We start from the raw sequence: 23,084 nt of genomic DNA, 5'->3' as shown, positions 1-23,084 counted from the left end.
GGAAGACATATGATAGTTGAAAAGGCAATGCCTAGATACTGGTATCTCTCTTCTTTCCCTGCCTGTCTAATCTCCCACTACAACCCTCCCCTTGGCCCTCATTCTGTCACCTGCCCACTACAGCCTCCAAATGCTGGTCTCCTGCCTCAAAACCTTTCCCTCACCAAGCCATTCCACACCCAGACTCCAAAACATCTTCCTGAAGCAGATTGCAGACCTAACACCGGCCAGATGAAGGGGCTCAAGAGGACCCCTGCCTGCAGAATCAGAGACTCTTGGCCCTCAGCAGTAGGACATGGGTCTTGCCAACCTCTTGCATAATTGCCCTCATCTTCTCTGGCTGGTTCTTTTTCAAAAACACATCTTTGTGCTGAGACACTGTGCAGACTGCTAGTGGCAGGCACCCAGTGCAGACAGCCACCTTCTGGGGCCTAGTCTAGACAATCAACTGCAGGAAGCTTGTGTAGATAACTTCAAGAGATTTGTGTAGATGACAACTTGCAGGGGCTTTGTGTAGACAGTCAGGTTCAGGAGGCTAGGTAGACAGTCAGGTGCAGGAGGCTGGACCCTCAAACTCACATTCTTTGTCCTTCTCGTCTTCTCAAGAAATCTGTGCAATCTCTTTAATGGGATTGGACCTGTCCATATGAAACTGGCTCAACTGCTTGCTCTTAAGTGCAATTTAAATTAACTGCAGACAATTAGAATTTATTCTAGGTATATGTTCTTATTAAATACTTGTTAAATAATCAAGGCGCCTTGAAATGCCATGCACTGATTAAAATATGTGCGGGGTGAGAAGCAGAGGACAGTACCAGGGAGCAGTGGGAGGGGAGAAACAGCAGCTGGGGTTTGATTCCCAGCCCCTCCTCTTGCTGACAGCTCCTCACAGTTAATTAACTTGCCACCACAGTGATGCCTCCAGCTCTTGGTTATGCAGAAAGTGAGCAAAAAACATGCTTTCTTAACTGAGATGTCTTCTAGTAAAACTCTCTGTGAGAAGTGCTGAATCCCTGTTAGGTACAAATGCAAAGGGAACTTAGGTTGGTAGAACAAGTTTAATTACTACTTCATGGAACTTATGGGCTTTTAACTGCCACAAAATAAGGGATGGCATTTTAGCAATGACATCAATTAAGTTGACAACTATGCTTATAAATACATTATGTATATGCTATAGCCAAAATTTAAAGTGGGCTGGAACAGTGTGTATGTCTCTGTGTGCACGTGTGTGTGCAAGCATGGGCATGTCTGCCTGTGCAGACACTGATAGGTCCCCTCCCCTCAAAGAATAGTATCATTTTCCAGACCCTCTTCCCTGCTCATAAGACTTAGCACAGAGATCTTTTGATTGGGTAGGAGACTCAAAGATGAAAAAGAAACTCATGAAACTCAAAACCATTTTTATGAACATTAACTGCTATTAATTTTAATGAATGGCCTTGAAAGAGTAGTTCAATAGATAAATGCATTTGAAAAATTTCCTCTCAGCCTAATATTTTATTTGTTTAATTAGTGGCTACAAACATCATTTGTATCAAACTGAGCCAGCATTCTGTGGGCTGGGGAACAAATAGATTATGCTCATGTTTAAGTTTTGGTTTCCAAGGACATTTTATTTTGGGGTGGTTCTTTTGGGGATGTGGGAAGGCATAATTATGATAGAACTAAGTTATACTTCCACTAATGGGTCTGCCCTGGGCTTCTTTGACTTAGCAGGTGTGGCGGGGGGAATCTTGGATGATGGAGATTGGGTAGATTGACAGCACCCAATGATGAGGGAGACTGTTCTTTCAGGATCCATGGTCACATCACAGCTGGGCATAGCCATCCTATCATTTGTTATGTCATGGTTTCTTTGTCCCATATAAGATCACTCATTAATATATATATATATATATATATATATATATATATATATATATATATATATATATATATATTTATTGATTTCAGAGAGAGGAACAGAGAGGGAGAGAGAGAGATGGAAACAGCAATGATAAGAGAGAATCACTGATCTGCTGCTTTCTGCACTCCCCCTACTAGGGATTGAGCCCACAACCCAGTCATGTGCCCTGACCAGGAATCAAACTGTGACCTCCTGGTTCATGGGTCAATGCTCAGCCACTGAGACACACTGGCTGGACAGGACCACTCATTTAACAAACACACATATCTTTTATGGTGAATGTTAAAACCTGGGTTAATTCCAGTGGTCAGGGTAAAGTTAAGAAGCTTGGGCGTTATTTAGCACTTTGGAAGAGCGATCAGGGTCTCTCTCGTGTAACTTGCATGGAAAGGGGGCTTTTGGCTTGAGATGCTTCACAACAGTATTGATTCAGACCCAGAGAAGATTTAGCAGTAGATTGTTTACTTAGCACATCACATCCATGCCTCATATAAACTTCATACAAACCCCTGAGGTGTCTGGGTTGATGTTACTTTACTTTCACACAGGAGAGCGCTGAGGCTCTGAGTGATTAAGGACACTCAGCTAATTATCAAGGCAGTCACCGCCAGCATTTACTTAGTGCTTACTGTGTGCAGTTAGTATGTATGATCTCATCTAATCCTCACAACAGTGCTACAGCACAGTGATGACTATCATCCCCAATTTACAGGTGAGAAAAATGAGGCTGGGAAGTTGCCCAGATTAACCCAGGGCAAGGCATTTGCTCTGGATTCCACTGCAGGCCAGACAGGCTCTAGATTCTCTACACAGCCCAGCTAAGCCTTCACCCAAAGTCTGCTCCTCCAGGGTAATTTCTCCTTCCCTGTGCCATACCCCTCAAGGCCCCATCCTCAGCTGGCCCTGCCGCTAACTAGCCTTTGGGCAAATGACTGTCATGGATGAAATAAAGACAATGGGCCAGGACCAGCCCAGGGTTGTGTGGGTGAGGATTTTCCAAGCTCATCATCATCATCATCAATGGGAATCTTCTCAGTAAGTGCCTACCTATAATTTTGTGTGAACATAACAAACTCCATCCTATATGCAACAGATAGGGAATGGCAGAACGTCCCTTCTGATTTCAGTAGAGTAGAGTAGCTAGCTGCTAGCATCAATCCTTCTTAAATGACTCCACAACAAGTTTACAAAAAGGGCTTTAGCATTTGAAAACACACACACACACACACACACACACACACACACACACACACACACAAGCAAACTGTATAATCCAAAACCATTGCTAGGCAAAAAGGTAGCAATGACCAGTGTTTCAGCTCTCAGGCCCAGGTGGCTGCCACCTTATGTCATATAAGGGTGCTGGTTGGGGCAGGGACACTTCTGGGACTGACCCCAGGCTCATCCAGAGCTCAGCAAATGAAGAGTAAGAAAGTGCTCTGGCCCCTTTGTTCTTCTGGAACCTGAAACTACAATCTTAGCCCTCATTTTCATTTCTGAGACCTTTACTTTTTGATTTTATAAACTTCTCTATCTCTATTTCTACCCTGCTTCTACCTATCTTTCCTCTTGCCCATAGAGTTTAAATTTCCATGAATAACTCAAAATCTGAAAGGGAGATGAGCTATATAGAGCTGTGGCTTATGCCAACTGTTCTTTTAATTTTCTCTCTTGTAATGAGTGCACTGTTGGCTTCTTGCTGACTCGATTCCATGGGACACCAGCCAGGCTCTAGTACTTACACTGAACTGAGGGAATAACCCACATAAGCATGTCCCATCTCTCGCACTTTCTATTAAACTCTTTCCCTTTTTTCCACTGAGCTTGCTTGGCTCAAACATTAGTTGAAGTCGCTTAAGTCTTTAACATCACACACAATATCTTTGCCTTTTGCGCTCCCCCCCCCGCCCCCCCACACACAGTTCCTGGAGGAGACTGCATTGCTCCCCTAATTGCACACTGAGGCTCATCCCCTGTGATTCCTGCTTCGCCTGCACAATCTAATTTTAGAGCAGGAGTTATGTCTACGTTATTTCACATGGATTAACAACCCTTAAGCAAGACGTATTAAGTTGACCGTGTATTTCAGGAATATTTGGGGACTGTCAGTCATCACCAGTCAGCAAGTTGGCATATTCTGTCTAGCGCCAGCTGCCTGGAGAAATTGCAAGGCACAGTGGAGCCCCTCTTCCTTTCATTCGGCTGTCTCACATATATCAGGAGCTGGGCAAGAGGTGCCTGAATGCCAAGTTTCAGTGGGCACACATATCCAGGTTTTGAGAAGTAAACATCTCAAGTTTAGGATGAAGTGCGAAGGCACTGCTTGAGGGTCAGTAAACAAGTTGCTTCTGAAAGAGTAAGGAGCAGTGTGGACGGTTCTTCTTGAGCACATCCTCCTGCAGATGTGCACCCACCATTGGCTGGGTGACCTCGCCATCGCCCCCACTGGCCTCTCATGGGAGCCATCCTCACCAAGGGGGCCCTGGCTGCTCTGCCTGGCCTCCTTGAGAGCCCCCTCGGTGGCCAGCGGGTCATAGTGAGCTTCCCTGTAGGCCTCTCTGTAAGTGTCCAGGGCGGATTGCCCACGGCCCAGCTGTGTGGCTCCATGCTCTACACAGTGCCAGGCGCATGTGTTTCAAAAGGATAACTGTTAGAGTGAATATTTTGAACACTGCGTTTTAAATGTATATTAGTTGGTGTCCCGTAATCTGAGAAGCTGTGGGAAGGGCAGATTGGCTATAGAGTCAGACAGCCCACTTTCCAGCTCCAGTAGCCACATCCTTCAACTTCTCCGGTCTCACCACCTCACCTGTGCCTGGAGAGGATCCCACAGAACCACTCCTAAGAAACTGTGTGACTTCATTTTTTTTTCCATTTGTAGGCAGTTCTACAAAACTTAAAAATTATCAGATGACAGAGCAATTAATTTATTATCCGAATGAAATGTTTTCATTACCAATTTCTTGATTGAGAAGTGAACATTGTAGTAACAGATTTGGGATTATTTTCTTAGAAAAGGTTATGTTTATAACAAAGCACATGTGAAGCACACAGAAATCAGATGATCTTATAATACTTTAATAATTATTTAGTATCTTATTCAATACATTGAATATTAACTCTATCACACTATTTACAGAAATTTTTACTAGAGAAATAACTTAGAATGGTTCACAAAACTTCTAAGCTACAAATGAATGTTGGGTATACTGTTCACGAATAAGATTCCAAACTTAAAAGGAAATGTTTAAAAATGAAAGCAATCCAACCCTTCAATAGTGGTATGTTCTCAGACAGTGGACAGAAGAGAGACATTGCAGAAGATGAATAACATTGAAAAGAAAGCCTGTGTAAACTCACTCCACTGACTTAGAGCCTTTGCTGCTAGAACAGTAGAAAGGTAGTATCAGCAAATTGTTTGCGTGGATGTCCCAGGTGGGCCCAGGAACTTCTGAGTCCCTGTTTTAGGCAGGATACTTGGGAGTGCAGGACTCAAGGGACAGAGTGAATCAGTGGGGGTTTGCAATTTACAACATAACGGTGGCATGAAAGCCAGATTCATGTCTGTGTGTCTCTTCTCCATGTGTTTGTAGTCTGGGAGGGGAGGAACGGGATTCCTGATCTCTGAGACCCTCACAGTACTTTACAAATATTAATTCATTAATGCTCCAGCAGCCATGGGAGGCTGCCTCAGAAACTGCATCCCAGAGAGGATATGATTTCCCTGGGGGCACAGGCATCTCTCGCAGAGCTGGGGAGGAGCTGTGACCACAGTCCCTAACAGCACACTGGGTCACAGGACACACTGCACTGGGAACCAGAATCTGGCTTCTTTTTCCCCTTGAGAGGAATCCCTTTTTCCAGATTGCAGCATGTTCATGAAGAGGTTTTGAAGAAAAAAGGCAAAAGTGATCAGGTGATGGCTTGCCACCTCTCAAATGCTCGCTGGCTGCAGGAGGAAGTGTTTTACCCGTGGACAGACTGTTCCCGCTGCACTTAGAAGTCATGAAACAGATTGAAAGACATTTAAAAATACCTTTCCCAGGCTGGCAGGGTGATGGCAGGTGGGTAAGGAAGAGTTTAGTATGCTCGGAGTAAAAGTTCTTTATTGGAAAAGCTGACAGGTGCTCCATTTATATGAGAAAACCCAGCTATTGTTATCCAAACCTCTCAGAATCCTTAACATGGCACTTGTCATAGGCATATAGATCATGATTCTGTTTGAGTAGTGTTGTTCCAAGTTCTATTAATAATTCTTCACAAGCACGTCACCAGTGACTAAAATGACCTTGGATTTTACAAATGAAAAATTGTCCCAACCACATCCAGGGGTGAGTGAAAAGTAGGCAGAAGGGTCCCAGTGGTTCCCAACTCTTTTATATTATTTGCATGGCCCTTGTTAGATAATTTTCATTTCTTATTTTAACTTCCCTTGGGGATGCCATTTCATGGGTGTGAATTTGGATTAAAAAAACCAACTTTATTTTTTTTTTTCCAATCTGGCCTCCACAAAATGTAGAGCTAATGAGATTAGGCTTGTGGGTTGACTTCTCTGAGCAAGATGAAATCATTTCAAGAGCCACAATCCCCATCTTATCTCTCAACTCTGAGGGCTGGAGACCACTCAAGAATTTTCAGGTAGTTCGAAGTGTCTGTAATTCTGTCTACTCTAGTGGGAGTGCCTTTAACCATGGATGAGCAGCTCCTCTCTGGGAGGGAAGGCAAGCTCAGACCATGAAACCCAGAGTATAAAACAGAACTTCCCACATGCACAATCTCGGATCAAAAGTATGGACCTCAATCTCATGCCTCAATCTATGTGGCTATGGCCTTGCCCACATCAGCATGTTAATTAATTCAACTCATATTACTGCACTTAACTGTATTCCTGATACTGGATTCCAATTTAGCCATTTATAGGTGTTGTACTTTTAATATATTAAACAAGAATTGGGAAGGAGCATCAATGCAATCCCTCTAAATCTAAGAATTTATAATCCCAAGGTTCTCTGGATTGATGTGTGATCTTTTAAGGTAATGAGAGCTCCGTGAACAAAGCAAGTCCCATATGAAGTTCACCAATAACATCTATTTGTCCATTAAGTTGTTTAAATTACCTTGGATAAAAGGCCATGTCATAAGTTTCATTACATAGCTACTCAGTCAATGTGTCTTCCTGGAATAGGACAGGGCGTGGCTATAGGAACAGAAATATCTCACTCATGTAGGAACTGTCACATGGACATGAGCTTCTGACCATGGTCTGAAGTGTTCATGGGTATGTGAGATGGACTCAGTAATTTAGTTTTATTTTCAAACTACAGGTTGAGAGCCATAGTGGGTTATAAGGTCAATTAGCAGTTTTACTTAGATGAAATCTATACTAATAAAAGCCTAGCTAGCGTCACACCCTCATGCATGACGTCACAAGATAGCCAAGACAAGATGGCCACCACAAGATGGCTGCATGCACAGTGGAGGCCGGCCCAGCGGCCGCTCCACACTGTGAGGACTGGGAATCCCACAGTTCGGCATGGTGCAGAGGAGGCTGATCCCGGCAGAGGAGGCGGGTCGCAGCAGGGGAGGGCAATTGGGGGTGATCAGGCCAGCAGGGGAGCAGTTAGGCTTCAATCAGGCTGGCAGGGGAACAGTTAGGGGGCGATCAGGCTGGCAGGCAGATGAGCGGTTAGGAGCTAGAGGTCCCAGATTGTGAGAGGAATGTCCAACTGCCCCTGAGGGGTCCCATATTGGAGAGGGTATAGGCTGGGCCGAGAGACACCCTCCCCCACCATGCATAAATTTTGTGCACAAGGCCTCTAGTAGGATATAATAGAAAATATCATTGGATAGGTTTGTGAACTGTGTCTCAGTTGGGGGTGTGTATATGTGTGTAGCTCTACAGTATGTTTCTTTCTGAGGGTGTGGTGAACGGTTCAGAAGCGACTGATGGATCTGTCAGTAGCTGATTATTGGTATTTGTTGTTGTAACCTACCTGGGACTCTCCCTTCTGTGGGACTCAGTGGGGCAAAGCCAGTGCGCCTGGCTCCAGGGTCAGCAAGCCTACAGCTGAGTCTGCCCTCTGTCATTTCCTGCTTGTGGTGGGCATCCTTTATTGACAGGAGGTGGGGATAGTGCACGCCTATCAATAAAAAGAATAAATAGCCCCCAAAACATAAGTGAAACTAGCTAATCAGGGGGAAAAACTGGGGCTGTGGTGATTGGTCTCTCATCTCAGTAAACAGTTAAGGGTACAAGCTACTAACAATGACCCATGACTATCATGTCTTCTCTTGCCAGGGAGAGAGGGCTCCTGGTGCCCAAACCGTGTTTAGCAGGGCTTGGAAACATTTTTGTGGTGCCCTTGTGGAAGTCCTCATTTCTGGAAGCTTCCAGACTGCCTGTTTCTGTCTTATGTGCCCTGTGGGTTCACTCCATCATTCCACGGATGCCATAGTGGAGACCTTTCTACAAATCCCTGGGTTCCCGTTCTGAGGACAGAGGTCTCTCTCAACAAGTAAAACAGCCCAGACCTCTGAGTTGAATCTAGGAAACTTGCTCAAAATATGTGGAAAGAAAAAAAGCTTACTGACAAAGACCAAGCCATTCGAAGCTTAATTTCCAAGTGTGATTTCTCCCCCCAAGAGGAACCCAGAATGGGTGTGGAAACTCAACTGATATCCCAGGCAAGCTTCTTTCTGGGAACCACCAAGGAATATTAGTCTTATTCTATTTAATCAGCAGATCTGAGCAACGCAGAGCCCTCTTCATTAAGGGCACTCAGAAATTCCAGCCAGCTGTTTCCTGCCACTCGGCTGAGGATGAGGCGGAGAGGGAGAAGCCAGCCACTCTCGGGACTCTCGCGGTCTCACTGCAGCTCTGCGATGTAATCCCACTTTTATCATTTCATTCCAAAACCTGTCCCTGAATCCAGGAGCCGGTCTGAGACTTACAGGCTTAACTTTGACACGTTTTAATGCATATCACACACACTAAAGTTCTGTAGATGTGCAAATCATTTTTAGCTAAGTCTTTGCTTTGTCAAGTACATCTACTCTTAAAATCCATTGAACTTTAAGTCGTGGGATGGTTGGAGACCAGCATGCTAAGTACACGTGTAGTAGATGGCTCACTCACGTGCTCAGTGTCTGTGAGATATTGTGTAATCTCTTTCATTCTACTTCAGAATATGAAAAATGTTTTCCCTCAAAAAATGTGTCTCTGATGCTCACTTTGCAATGGAACTTTATCTTGACACACATTCTCTGGCTATCATTACAGGAGGGCTGTATAGGATGTGCCCAATTGTCGAAACCAGTGCATGGCAGCACTGGAGCGTGGTGTCATGGGGTGTCTGTGAACCCAGAGGTGACCAGAGTGTAAGAGGGGCCTGTCCACCAGGTCAGGGACCATCCCAGAATGATGGGACTCTTTGCCTACAGAAGCCCATTTTATTTCCCACAGGTAAATTCCATTTACCCTTTCCTCATGTCCAGACCATCAATGTTCACTATGCACAATCACAAAACGTGCAGGTGACCTTGGCTCCCTGTTTGTTTGCACATGGAAGCAGTTGTCCTTGATGTTTTAAAGAGAGGTGGACTGAGGGAAGGATGAAGCAACCCTCCCAGCTGTGGCCACTAACTGGCCTGTCAGTGGTGATGCTCATCTCTGGACCATCACGGTGGCCATTGAGAGCAGGGATTGTGCTGATCACCTGGCCTGTGCCATGTTCCCAGCCTCAGACCAGCCCCTGAACATAGACCAGCCACATGTATCATGCCTGCAATGGGATCAGCCCCACTGGTAAGACTGATAGAGCATGTGTAGGGGAGGGGCAGCAATTCAGTGTCCAGAAAGGCAGGGCCAACCAGTGTCCAGCCCATCTTATCTGCTACTTCCCACACTTGTCCCCAACACCTATGGCCCGCAATTCCAAAGCCACAGATGCAGTCACAGATGACTCATAGTTACATTCTCAAAGGCAATGCCAGGGTTCTGTGACTACTGTGACCACAGGAGTGTCACTAACCGATGAATCTGATTGATGTGATTAATAATATAATTAATAATGTGATTAATGACATAATTAATAATAAGCCTTTATCTTTTTTCCTGAATAATACAGACCAGCACGAGCATGTGACCTTCTGAGTTAGGAGTTTTCTATATCAGAATAATTCATGAAATTTTACTCCCTGGAATTTTACATTGAGTTGAGCTCCTGGTTGTGGAGCCTTCAGTTTCCCTGAGATTCTGCCCGGAGGGAGATGCCCTGTGTCTGCGTGAGAGTGTGAATATGTAAAGCAATTCTTCCCAGTGCTGGGTCACCCAAAGACTGCCTCCTTCAGGCCTGGGCAGGGAGATATGGTGGGAAATCAACAGAAAACTGAGGTTTTGCTTGTTTTAACGAACATCAGGCATCTTTAGGAGCTGGGCACCGCTGGCTTTTCTCAAAGATACTTGAGAAGCATGGATGAGCCTGATCCTGGTGCCTGCCTACCTGAGTGAGGTCTGAGAACCCTGTGCCTACCAGAGGAGGGGTAGTGGTGCTGGATTCCCTGAGGGTGCTCCCCTGGACTGTGCATGACTCAGGTGACGGCCGCAGGATAATTCTGACACTTGTTGAGGTTGAGGATATTCTAGGCGCTGAGTCGGCACTGACTCATCACAGTCATCCTTCACTCTGCTCACTTACTCGCAATTTGGCAAAATATAGAAAATGTAATGGCTTCTATTTTTAAATGCGTGTGCAGGGATATTGTACCCAGAATCATTAAGTTCCAGTGTCTCTCTATAGCCTTTGGGTACTAGGATTACTCAAAAATATCAAATGGACTTGGTAATTAATTTCATAAATGTGTATATTTGGATTCTGACATAGAGAAAATAAACATTCCTTTAAAAATAGATATAGTTTTGAATTGACAAATAATGTGTAAATATGCATGATCACATAGTAATTTTACTCTAAATTAATCATGTGAAAAATTAGCAAAATGCAATACTTTAGGCGAACCATCATATCATGAAGTTATTTTTACTTCTGAGTCCAAGTTGGGTACCACAGAACCAAGAAGAAGATGAAACCTGCTTTGTGTGGTCAAAAATCTTTGTTTTCCACCCAGAAGTGACTAATTTTGTGCAGAAATTGAACGTCTTTCCACATGGATTCTTTCTCCCCTACTACAGTTTTAAAAATGGCCCATTTTGGATTAATTTTCAAATATTTTTGGAATAAAATTTCCAAGCATTTATAAAAATAATGGAATAATCAAAATGAAGCACTTGAAATGGTCACCACTAAAAACTATGTTGGATCAGCGGCTGCTCTTTCAACTGGGCAGCCCATCAGATTAGCCTTGAAAACAGTGTGGAACTCCAGAATCGAAAACCTGCCTTGGGCCACCAGGACCCACCCCTCCTGTTCTGGAGATGAAATCATGAATGATGTTAATTGCAACAATGATCATGATCATTTATTGGCAGGAGGCATTCCTAAGGAGTCCGGCGGACAGGCAGTAAAATGAAAGCTTGTCTGCATAGTATCTCCATAAAATGGTCAAGCTTTCATTTCCAGGGATGTTATACCTGTGACCCTGGGAGAGAGGCAGTGGTGGGCCTAGTGGGGCCGCTACTTGGTCTGGCACATTTGTAGGGCCAATCACAGCTTGCAAGAGGATTGTGGCTGACATCATCAGATGCCTCCTCACCCTCAGCCCTCACTTCCTTCTTTCTATGGAGTCTGTGAAATCTGAGTTCCATGTCAATATCGAAAGAGCATTGAGGAGAACAGGCAGAAGACACGGCACATTCACCATATGGTTATTATTGAAACGTGGTTTGCAGCTGTGTTTGTCACCTCCCCACATTTTCTTTTCGCGGGGTGTTCAGGAAATACTTTAAGCAAAGGAATAAACTTAGTTCTGCATTCTCTTCCCTGCTGTTTCTGAAATAGCTCTAGTTGAAGTTCATGATGAGGCTCCCAGAGGAGAAATATTTTCCTCAAAGATGACACCAGGACATTAGGGCACAGGGACGTGTGCACACACAGCACCAGTGTGCCATGTGAAGATGGCCTGCTGGGCACCATCATTCAGATGCAAAGGAATGTTGGGTCTGAAGGTACCTGGTCATCCTCTGTCTCTCTGATCTCCACCCGCACCCTGACATTCCAGCAGCCAGGGCTTCTGTACTGCCTTCCTTCATGACAGAGATGAGACAAAGAAGCAAGGGGCCATCTCCTTTTCAGATTTTAGCTTTTGAGTTAAAATTGGCAGTCACTGTCCCATCACAAAGATAAGGAGCTCCATTCTCTGTATCAGATCAACTTCCTTAGAAGCTGCTTCTGTTGCTGGTGGCCACATGTGTGTGGGTGGGTAGGAGGGTAACTTCTTAGCTTAGGCTGTATTCAGTCATTACCAGGTTGACCCAGACTCCAGACTCTTCTAGAGCATAAGAGACTCTCAGAGTTTCTGGCTCTTCCTTCCTCTCCTTCCTCTCTCTGCTTCTGCCCTGGCAGCCTCTGCAGCTGGCATGTGTGACTTCACACCTCAGCTCCTGTACCCAACCCAGGACTCGGCCCCTCCTGGCCCAGGTTGCTGCTCTGTTTGGTTGAGTTCTGAGCACACAGGATTTCTGACTTCAGGAGCCCATCCCAGCATTGGTGAGCTGGGTGGCCAGGGCTCTCAGCTCCCTCCAGGGCACTCTGGGTCCATGCAACTGCAGAGCCAGCCCTCCTGTCTGCAGCGCCGGGGAGATCTCTGGTGGCTGGGGCAGGGGCTGGGCAGTACCCTAACTCCAGACCTTTCTTCCCTCTGTTGATGGCAAAGATTTGCATTGTGTCCACCTCTCTGGGATGCCCTCTCTGTCCTCTGCCCACCAGACTTGGATTCTTGGTGTTTCATGGGAATTTTTGGAGTTCAAGAAATCCTTTTCTTTCTCCAAGACTTGGCTCTTGCAGTTGACCTTGGCTCCCAAATCCAGTGGGGACCTTTTGTTTTGTTTTGTTTGCTTGCTTTTTAAAGGCTGTTTGCTTTTTAAAAGCTGAGCAATGGCTTCTTGACTTTTAATTTCATCTGTTCTGACTCTAAAGCTGCACTTCCTCTGTTTTGGCTTAGGGAGAAATGGGCCATTAGCTAGACACAAATTCACAGAAATTAAAAATTCACTGGTCTACAGACAATCCCAGTACATTAAGGGTATTTTATAGGATGTGATCCAACCCAGGGAGCCTCTGTAAATCTCCAGTAAAGGCTACAGACTGGGAAGTTAGGACTCTCAGTTCTAGGAACCAAATATTAAGAGAAAATCCTTCCCTGAGGTCTCCAAGCTTCTATGAGTGCAGAGATGGTCAGCTATTTCTCTTATTGATATAGAGTCAATGTATCTCACTAATAAACACTTTAGGGAGAATGGCCGTGGCCTGTAAACTATTATGTCAAGAACTATTCTAGTGGGCAGACAGGAGGCTCTTTCTTGGAAACAGTTACAAAGACTAGCTAACTAATCAATTAATTAATCATTTCATTTATTCATTAAACACCTAAGAATTCAACACCAATGACAAGTGAATTTCTGGGCAAGGCAATTTTCCTCCTATGACCAAGAGCTGTAAGTGGAAAAGTCAAAGTGAAATATTACTGAATGTCAACATCAAACATAAAACCTTTAAGGTGACTAATTGTTAATTCTAAACCAGAAGATATTTTGAAAAGTGGTCTAAGGGAGCTAATGGATTTCATAGTATAAAGTAATGAGCAAAGCAAGAAACACCCTGAAGAGATGTTTTCAGAGTTCAAGACTTAAACCCTTTAAAATCATTTTAAAGATAAAATTTTATTTTATGGAAATCATAAGCCATGTTACTACAAACCCAGTTCACCCTACTGCATATAAAACGGCATCACCTTGCCTCAAGGTAAGAAAATAAAGTTTACTGCTATTGAATCATACTAAAATATTCATCTGTCAGGACTTTGTCAACCATGGTTTTGATGGCATTTAAATTGAATTTAATATAAATTTAAAGGCATCTCCATTTGATGTAATGAATAATGTGGGGTCACCATCAACTTCAATTTTAATACCTTAAATATAGTCAGTTCCAGCTGCCTTGATGCATTTATGGTAGGGAGTAACTTGTTATAATATATATTTTTAGCACTTTGTTATTTTAAATCTTCAAATAACACCAAGGGCAGAGGTACACTCTCAACTTTAATATCATGCTCTTGAATAGGGTCTGTGAGCAATTGCCAAGTGATTCCTGTCATCGGTCCTTTAGTGCCTGTGGAGGGAGGAGGGCCCCTGGCTGAGTTGCCACCTTGGAAAAAGCATATTTTAAATACACTAATGTGCTGTATTAGTGTATTTCTGACTTCAGGAGCCCATCCCAGCATTGGTGAGCTGGGTGGCCAGGGCTCTCAGCTCCCTCCAGGGCACTCTGGGTCCATGCAACTACAGAGCCAGCCCTCCTGTCTGCAGCGCTGGGGAGATCTCTGGTGGCTGAGGCAGGGGCTGGGCAGTACCCTAACTCCAGACCTTTCTTCCCTCTGTTGATGGCAAAGATTTGCATTGTGTCCACCTCTCTGGGATGCCCTCTCTGTCCTCTGCCCACAAGACCTCTGTCCATGCACAGGCTTTCTCTAAATATTTTCTACACGTATAATGGGAGAGGCCAGTGCTTCTAATTTTTTGGCATAATATTTTCTTTTTATTTTGTACACATTCAGTTTTATTGTAACAAAGCAACTTGTACACTTTTAACGTTTAAAACTGAGCATTATCTTTCCTTTCCAGTGAAACAAAAAGAAAATTTAAAAATAAACAGGAACAAAATTACAATAGAGAGATGTAAATTCCAAATAAGATCCTACAGGTTCTACTGATTCTCTTATCGAGTGGCAGGGCTCAAGAAATCATTAGGAGAGAATTTTATTTTAAAAGTATCATCTTAGGCTGCAAGGATGTCCATTAAACGTCACAATTAAGCATCCCAAAGGAGAAGCCATGTTGTCAAAATGCCCACTCAACTCACCCAAACATCTCAAGCCCACCCCTTTGCTGACCTTCTATAGAATCTATACCTCCCCTTTTTTAAAGTTTTTTTTTTTTTTGAAACAAGAGAAAGTAGACAGATACATGTTGGTAAATGTTAACTGTACATATTCACATAGAGACACAGTGTAATCTCTGAGCCCAATATACAGAGAAAGGAGGAAAAAAGCTAGAATTCTATGCACGACTACACAGGGGCCTAGCCACCTCCAGCTCCCAGCAGAGCTAAGGGAGCAGAAGGTTTTCTTTTTTCCCACAGAGCACGGTGGTGTTGATTCCATTAAGTTTTTTCTTGAGACAGGAAGGGATAAAAATGAATTTAGAACAGAAAAGGGCAAAGATTCTTTTCCCACTGTATATGCTCAAGGTACATCCCCCCTCCCCCACAAATAAGGTGAAAACTATGGTGTAAAAGGAGAGAAAAGAGACCTCAAATAACAGGGCAACAGAGCACAAGGCGGGGCAGGGCGGGAAGGGGGGTGTGGCGCGGAGAAAAAGAAAAAAAGACTGCAACTTGCTCCCAGGGACTGGAGAAAATTAAAAAAGGTTGGAATCCATCAGTGTTTATTAGTCATCTTCTCCTTCATCTTCCTCTCCTTCTTCCCCCTTGTCAGCATCTTCATCTTCTTCACCTTCATCCTCATCCCCTTCTTCATCAATATCTTTCAATCCTTCCTTTTCTTCATCATCATCATCATCTTCTTCTCCTTCCCCTTCTTCATCATCCATGTCAGGAACCAAGTAGTACTGTAATGGATTGGCCAAATGCCATCTTTGATGACTTCTCCCAACCCATCTGCACCTGCATCAGAATGGTCAGTAAACCAGGTAAAGAAGCTTTCTGGTTCTTCATGCTGTCTCTTCCTGCTGGCTTTATTCTGTGTTTGACTTGACCGTTTTGTCAAATCCTTTCCAGATTTCCTTTTGATTTCAGTGGTCTTTGAAGATGGATCACCACTCTCATTCAGAGGAAACTCTTTGGAGAGAACTTTATTTTCGAAGTAAGGATTTTCATCAAAATAAAAATCTATTCTGTAACCTGATTTAAGATCTTCAAATTCTGTCACTTCAACTCTTGTCAAATAATTCAGCACCTCCTCATCCTCTTCCCCAAGCAGTGCAGACACTTGGGGATGGTTGACAAATGTTGTTACCCCAAAGTTTTGGATTTTGGCAATCAATTCTGACCTCTTCTGAAAAAATGGTTGGCAGAGTTTCTTATATTTCTGTTCTACTTTCAAAATCTCCTCACTGGCTTGTTCATTAAGTCTGTCCATTTCATTTTGTACTTCTATATGTTCAGTCGCTTCTTCCTGTTCTTTTTCTCCCTTTGGCATGCCCTGAGGGGTCTGGCTTGGGGGCTGGAGTCAGTTTCTTCCTTTGAGGTGGGAGCGAGGACTAGCGTTTGGGGGCCATGCTGTGAGGAAAGTCCAAGGATCTGATCGCTGGGAAGTCGCCGGGCTGGAAGTTGTGCTGAGACTCTTGGCATAATATTTTCTTACCTTTGTTTTACTGTTCAAAAAAACAGCTGATAAAATCTACTTTTCAGAAGGGAGGAGTCTGCTTCATTTCTTGGGGGATTGGCTCACTAATAGTCTAAAGTGTAAGTTGTAGAGATTGTTCTGGTATTTGGTGTCTGTGTCTGTGTGTATCTACTGCCTCTAAAGAAATCTCCATTCATCAACATGACCTTGAGATACGAGTAAGCTATTTAAATAATTAAAAATTGCCTTGGGAACATTTAGGAGGATAAAAAGTGACACACATAAAAATCAATAGGCTTTCTATGGACCTGTAACAACCACTTAGACATAAGAAAAGAGAAAGTCTCAGTTAAAATGGCAACTAAGAACGTGAAATTCTTATGCATAAACTTGATAAGCAATTGCAAACTCTATGTGGAGAAACTTTCAAAAGCCTATGTGGTAGATTTGACCCAATGGGAAGGTGTCCCTTGATCTTGGATAGGAAGACTCAATTCCATGTGAGTTAGCATATGAATTGAGCACCAATCCAATACACATGCCAGTATTTGTCATAGCGGTGCAATTAATTCTAAATTTTTATGGACAAGTAATTGTGCAAGAATTTCTAGAAAATCTCTATAAAAGATGAGAAAGAAGGAAGGGGATTGCCAGGCCTACCAGATATGGTTCTAGAGCATGGCTAGACAAATGGGCCAGGGGGACAGAGGAGGAAACAGGTCAAGAAAACAAGCAACTTTTGTTTCTGATAAAGGTGGCATCTCATATTATCAAGGCAAAAATAAATAACATCAAGGGAACTAAATAGGAATTTAAAAAATGACAATATTGGACCCATATCTCACTCCAGACAACAGAATAAAGTACAAATGGTCAGAGAACTATAAAAAATTAAAATGACACCTGAAGCCTATTAGAAGAACACATGGGCATTTTTTTAAACCTGAGTAGTGAAAACCTTCCAACTAGAACTCAAATAAAGATTAAATGAAGAAAATTTAATGAAGTCAACAGTATATAAATGTTTGCCTCCCTCCTCCCATCCTAGAACAGTATGATGAAAATCAATGGCACACTGAGGAAAGTACTAACAGCTCTTACCCTCCTATAAGGGCTCAAAACCCTCATTTTAGCATGGTACTAATAAAAACCCTAATTGATAATATGTTTTAAGCAATCAAGAAACAAAAGAGTGAAACAGTCAATGGAAAAATGTGCAAACATCAAGAAGTGACACTTTATTGAAAAAACATGCAAATTTCTTCTTAAAACATGTATATATATTTAATGCCATTTGTAGTAAGAGAACTATTACACTATGGAGGGGATTGGGCACTCTCTAGCTAAACTATATGAAGTACCAATGATGAAACAATCACTCAGGAGATAAGTGGGGATGGAAGAGGGGATGGAAAGGAAGAGAGAACTCTGCAAAGAATGAGGGTTTTTGCAAGAAGAAAATGTTTTATGTGCTCAAAAATATAATCACATTTTAAAAAATATAAAGGACAACCCTACAACTGAACACAAACAGGAACAAATGTTTATTTTCAATTTACAGTTGGGAATCAAGGGCCAACTTAATTTATATGTGGATTTTAACTGCCAGAATAGTCGGTGCTCTTAATCTCAGCATTATTCAAGGGTCAATTGTATAGCAAACTAATATAAGTACAGAAGAAAAAATAACCATTTTGAGTACTTTTAAGCACTGTACTCTGTATACCCTTAGCAGAATATCATCTAGGGCCGGCATAATATGTTGTCAAGAAATATTTTATGATGGTTTTAACACATGAATTGATTATCACATAGAACAAAGAGCAAAAGTACATGATAAAATAGTAAGACTACTTTTGCCCTGGTAATGGAGTGTGTTCACTGTTTAGCTTTTGGTATTGACTGACTTCATAAGGGACACACTTTTTTAAATGTGCAGGATAAATGAAGCTAATTGTTTTATTCTTTGTCAATAAATGATGATGTAAGTGGATTGAGAGGTCAAGAAACAGAATCTAGACTAATAATTACAAATGTCCTTATAGAAAAAGCTCAAGCAAATAAAAGAGAAGCATAATTAGAAATAAAATTAAAGAAAATTGTTTTTTTCTTGAAAAAAAAGAAAAACCCACAGATTTTAAGCTGCACAGAGACTGAGGAAAATACACTCTAATTCTAACATCTTATACCCAATGAGTTGCTTATGCAGGAAGACGAAGGAAAACTGTTGTCATGGAGAGTGCCTGTGCTCCCTATTCCCCCTTTCCAGAGTTTTCAGGTGGTCCCTTGTGCCTCCCCTGTGTGGCCATGAGGCTCAGAGGGCTGGCTGCTTGCCCAGCGGGCAGGAGGCCTGACTTTTATAGGACTGACTCCATTCCGTGCCTGACCCCTAAGAGGCATGAGAGTTTACCCAATTCAGACAGTGAGACCTTAGGGGAGGTTTGTGGAGGCTGCTGGGAAAACATTCTGATTGTGGCACAGAGCCATTTTCCATCCAGAGGGCAGGACTAGGGAGGAAGCTTGCAGTGCTGCAGGACACTGGCCACCCCATTGTGACCATGAGGGCTTCCAGCCGGGGACAACACTAATGCTCCATGTCTTAACAGCAGTTCTCAACCTGTGGGTCGCGACCCCTTTGGGGGTCGAATGACCCTTTCACAGGGGTCGCCTAAGACCACCGGAAAACACATATATAATTACATATTGTTTTTGTGATTAATCACTATGCTTTAATTATGTTCAATTGTAACAATGAAATTTGGGGTCACCACAACATGAGGAACTGTATTAAAGGGTCGCGGCATTAGGAAGGTTGAGAACCACTGTCTTAGCACAAGAGGCAGATCAGACCTCAGTGCACAGCTAGTTGGTCCCCCTTGTTCCAGCCTGTTAGTGTAGGGCAAGCATGTCAAACTCAAAGGCTAACATGGGTCAAATAAACACGGTTTAAGTTTATGTGGGCAGCAAAAAAACAAAAGCTTAAATTTTCATAGAAACGTAGGTTTATTTCGATAGAGACATACTGAATACAACTGGCTGAAATAAATGAGTAATCGTTAACATAAAATAATAGAACATTTTAATAAAAATTAATATTTTTTCTTGAACATTAACTTACTAGACACTGAATAACTGCACAAATTAATAAGCATAATACAAATAAACCTATTTTTCTTGTTCTTCAAAAGCGAAATATTTCCTGTTGTGCACACCAAACAAGTCAGTCCAAGACTAATGATGTGGCAATTGGCTGCTAAAATATTCACTGCTAGTATTAGTGGAGAGAAATAGTGTGCCTGCATGTAGGCGCATAAGGGAAATGAATGTAATATGATTATAGTAATCAGCCGTTAGCAAACATTGTAGTAGAATATTGTAAAAATCAAGTTACGAAATTTTTATTAAAACGTTTCTTACCTACCGTTATATTGGCTGGGCTGCAAAAATATTCCTGTGGGCCGGCCGCAGGCTGAGAATTTGACATGCTTGGTGTAGGGCCTTTGCTACTATAGCCAAAAACTTCTCATTGACACAGGCATGCCACCTGGATCACACAGTTCACACAGCATGCTACTTTTTTGAAAAACAGAACTTTTTGATATTAGGATGCCTAGGAAGTGTAGGTGTTGAAGCAAACAGGAATGGGGAGGACAGGCCAAGATTCAGCAGAGAGCATTGGAAAGTGGCATTGAGTAAATGCAAAATGCTGCAGGAGAGGTGGTGGCCAATGGGAGCAAGATGGAGAACCTGGTTCCTCAAAAGAGGGTGGTGTGTCTTGGCTCTCAAGTTTCATCAGGAAAAGCTGGGATATTGGGAGATGGTAAAAATGGACTAAAATTTTATCTCTTCAAGGTCTTACCCCAGAAGAAGCTGTGAACTTCATCTTGTCTGCCTAGAGGATGAGAAGATCCAGAGCCAGGAAGGGAAGCCTGCCACTCAAGCCCGCTATGAAGCAGCCTGCAACAGTCTGGCCCACAAGGTGGTGCAGCTGGGCTTGGGGGCAAAGTCACAGTGATGATGGTGCCGAGAGGGCAATGAGGGCACTGCCACCCAGGAACATGGCAAGGAATTGACTTCAAAGGTTCACTTGTATGTGTACCCATTATGTGCATGTTGTGTACTCATGGGGGACGCTCTCATGACTGTAAATAAGGTTCCTTTGTTTCTAAAAATAAAAATTTTATCTTTTGTGAAGAGATAAAATGATTTTAATTTTTAACTTTAACAGTAAAAATATCAACTAAGCAATTTCTAAACTTAAAGTAGCCATGTGAAGAATTAGAGGCAGGATAAATATATCTTGCAGATTCCCAGAGAAGATAAACTAAAAATAAATCAGATAGCAAAAGATAGCAAACATCAAAGACATTTTTTAAGTCAAAAATAATTGGCCAAAGGCCTAACATATAATTTTGTAATAAGAGTGAGTAAAAGGAATGAAACATGTACATATATAGAAAAGACACTGAAATGGAAGATCTAAGCCAATGACTTGCAACAGGTGTGCCTTGAGAATTTTAAAACATGCAGTGCCTGACTGTTTAGAGCAGGGGTCCTCAAACTTTTTAAAGAGGGGACCAGTTCACTGTCCCTCAGACTGTTGGAGGGCCGGACTATAGTTTTAAAAAAACTATGAACAAATTCCTATGCACACTGCACATATCTTATTTTTAAGTAAAAAAAAACAAAACGGGAACAAATACAATATTTGTATTTGCATGTGGCCCGCGGGCCGTAGTTTGAGGACTCCCTGGTTTAGAGGCACTGACCTCTTTTCCCTTAGATCGCCAAATAAAAAATGACAACAGTCAATGCAACAATAGCTGTCTGGTGTTAATGAATCAAAACTATACCTATTTTTTTGTCACATTGGCAAAAAATATAACATATTGTATGGTATACCAAAGAATTTTAGTAATTAGTTTATGTGTGCCATGAGATTAAATTTAAGAGCTAGTCAAATCACATAGGTGATTTTACTTTTTTCCCAATTTATTTTTGTAATGGATGAGTTCATTTATAGCTATGAACTTAGCCAAACTTGAATATATTGATATATATTTACTTATTTTTACATGTTTATTTATACATATTTGTTACACACTTATGAAAACTATGGAAACATATCTTTGATTTTACCTCATGAATAATGGAGTTTGCCAGTGGCCTAGCTTCTTGGCCATGGTGTGTCCACCTGCTGTACTATCCCATGCGCACACTGCAGTGTCCCAGGCTCTGAGGAGGTGATACTAACAGTGACCACCAGTCATTCCTCCTCTTCTTGGATGAGTGGGTCCCCTGATAAAGAAAACCCCGTGTGACCAATGACAAAGGCCTTAGAGGCATTGGGCTTCCGCTGTGGATCCCAGCTGGTCTCCATCTGAGAGGGAAGAAGGGTGCGGGTCCCGGGCTCACAGAGTCACTCACCATTCATTGAGCACCCTCGGGAAGCTGCCACAGCTGCAGTGTGGATTCGGGGTGCCCTGTCCTGCAGGGGCTCTTCACTCCAGGCTTCCATAACAATGCAAGCCGGTCATTAGTAGTGACCACACATGCTGGCCCCCCTTGTCACCCGAAAGAGTTGGTTTTCTAAGAAAAAAATATGTCAAATTCCTCTACGCCGGGTGGAGGAGGTCAGTGTTCGTGATGGAAAGTGAGAAGTCTGGGTGACATCATCAGCCGAGCCTTGCAGGCAGGTCTCACACACGCTGGGACAGCTGCCGCAGGACGAGGAGCGCGTCTTCGCCACGTGCCCGCGCCACTTGCTGATCACTTCTAGGGGGAGAATGTCACACCAGTGGTTCCTTAGAATATGTGAGAATGTGGCCTGGTTTCCAAAATAAGCTGCTGGTAATTCTCACTGTATTTAATGTCCAGCTGTTTTGTTTGTTTTTTTTCCCCCTGTGGTTTTTTGTTTCTCATTCAACATCTGGAGGAGCTCATTAAGTTGGGGGATGATGCGAAGGTTGAGAGAGTGTCTTCTAATTAAAAAAAAGAAAACTAATTAGGAATACATCCAGAGAGAAGGGAAAACAGCAATTGTTTTTCTTAACACGCAGGGCGACTGGATGGAAGAAAAGGTGTGTCACTCACGTGTGCAAATCCACATAAACTCATGAATCAAAGTGTGCAGATATCATAGAAGGGCTCCGTGTCCTAAATTTGGCCTAATCCAAACTTTTTTCTTCTTATTATTAATAAGGTCACGTAATTTTGACTACCGCAGTAATTGCATTTCTCATGTTTTCTCTTTATCATCATCATAATTTTTTAAGTGTCACAAAATGGCCATTTTCTCTGTATCTCTACTCTGCTCTGACCCCTCTCTCTCTGAGTATCCCCTGAATTCCTCAGAGGAAGACCCCACATCATCCGCACTCTCCATCTACACGGTTATACTAACCCTTTTGGTTTTTTTCCAAGAGGCATTTTAATAAAAGTTCCACAATGTCTCATCCATGCTTTAAAATCTTTTATACTGGGCTTCCCCAAAGCAGCTTGAGGGAAGGGTTTAGGGTGGGGAGTTTGTCTGGGGTGTGACCCAGGAGGCCTGGTCAGGTATAGAAGATTGGTGCTCCTGGGGACATGCCTCAGGGGCCCACAGCAGGTGAGCAAGCTGGAGTATTTATTCACG

General features: G+C 42.8%; 1 protein-coding gene and 1 pseudogene across 1 annotated transcript in view; one reads left to right on the top strand and one right to left on the bottom strand.

Moving 5' to 3' along the window:
- Nucleotides 1-20,644, top strand: part of IRX2 (iroquois homeobox 2) — a 38,430-nt gene extending 17,786 nt beyond the window's left edge. Inside the window, exon 5 of the mRNA XM_059694652.1 lies at nucleotides 20,303-20,644. The gene's annotated coding sequence lies outside the window, so the exon portion shown is untranslated. The remainder of the gene's footprint in view (nucleotides 1-20,302) is intronic.
- Nucleotides 15,463-16,382, bottom strand: LOC132232445 (protein SET-like; annotated as a pseudogene).
- Nucleotides 20,645-23,084: the final 2,440 nt, after the last annotated feature.

Source organism: Myotis daubentonii, chromosome 4, assembly GCF_963259705.1.
Source record: "Myotis daubentonii chromosome 4, mMyoDau2.1, whole genome shotgun sequence".
NCBI lineage: Eukaryota > Metazoa > Chordata > Mammalia > Chiroptera > Vespertilionidae > Myotis > Myotis daubentonii.
Note: the sequence above shows the minus strand (reverse complement) of the source record. Positions and strands in the feature narration are given on the sequence as shown.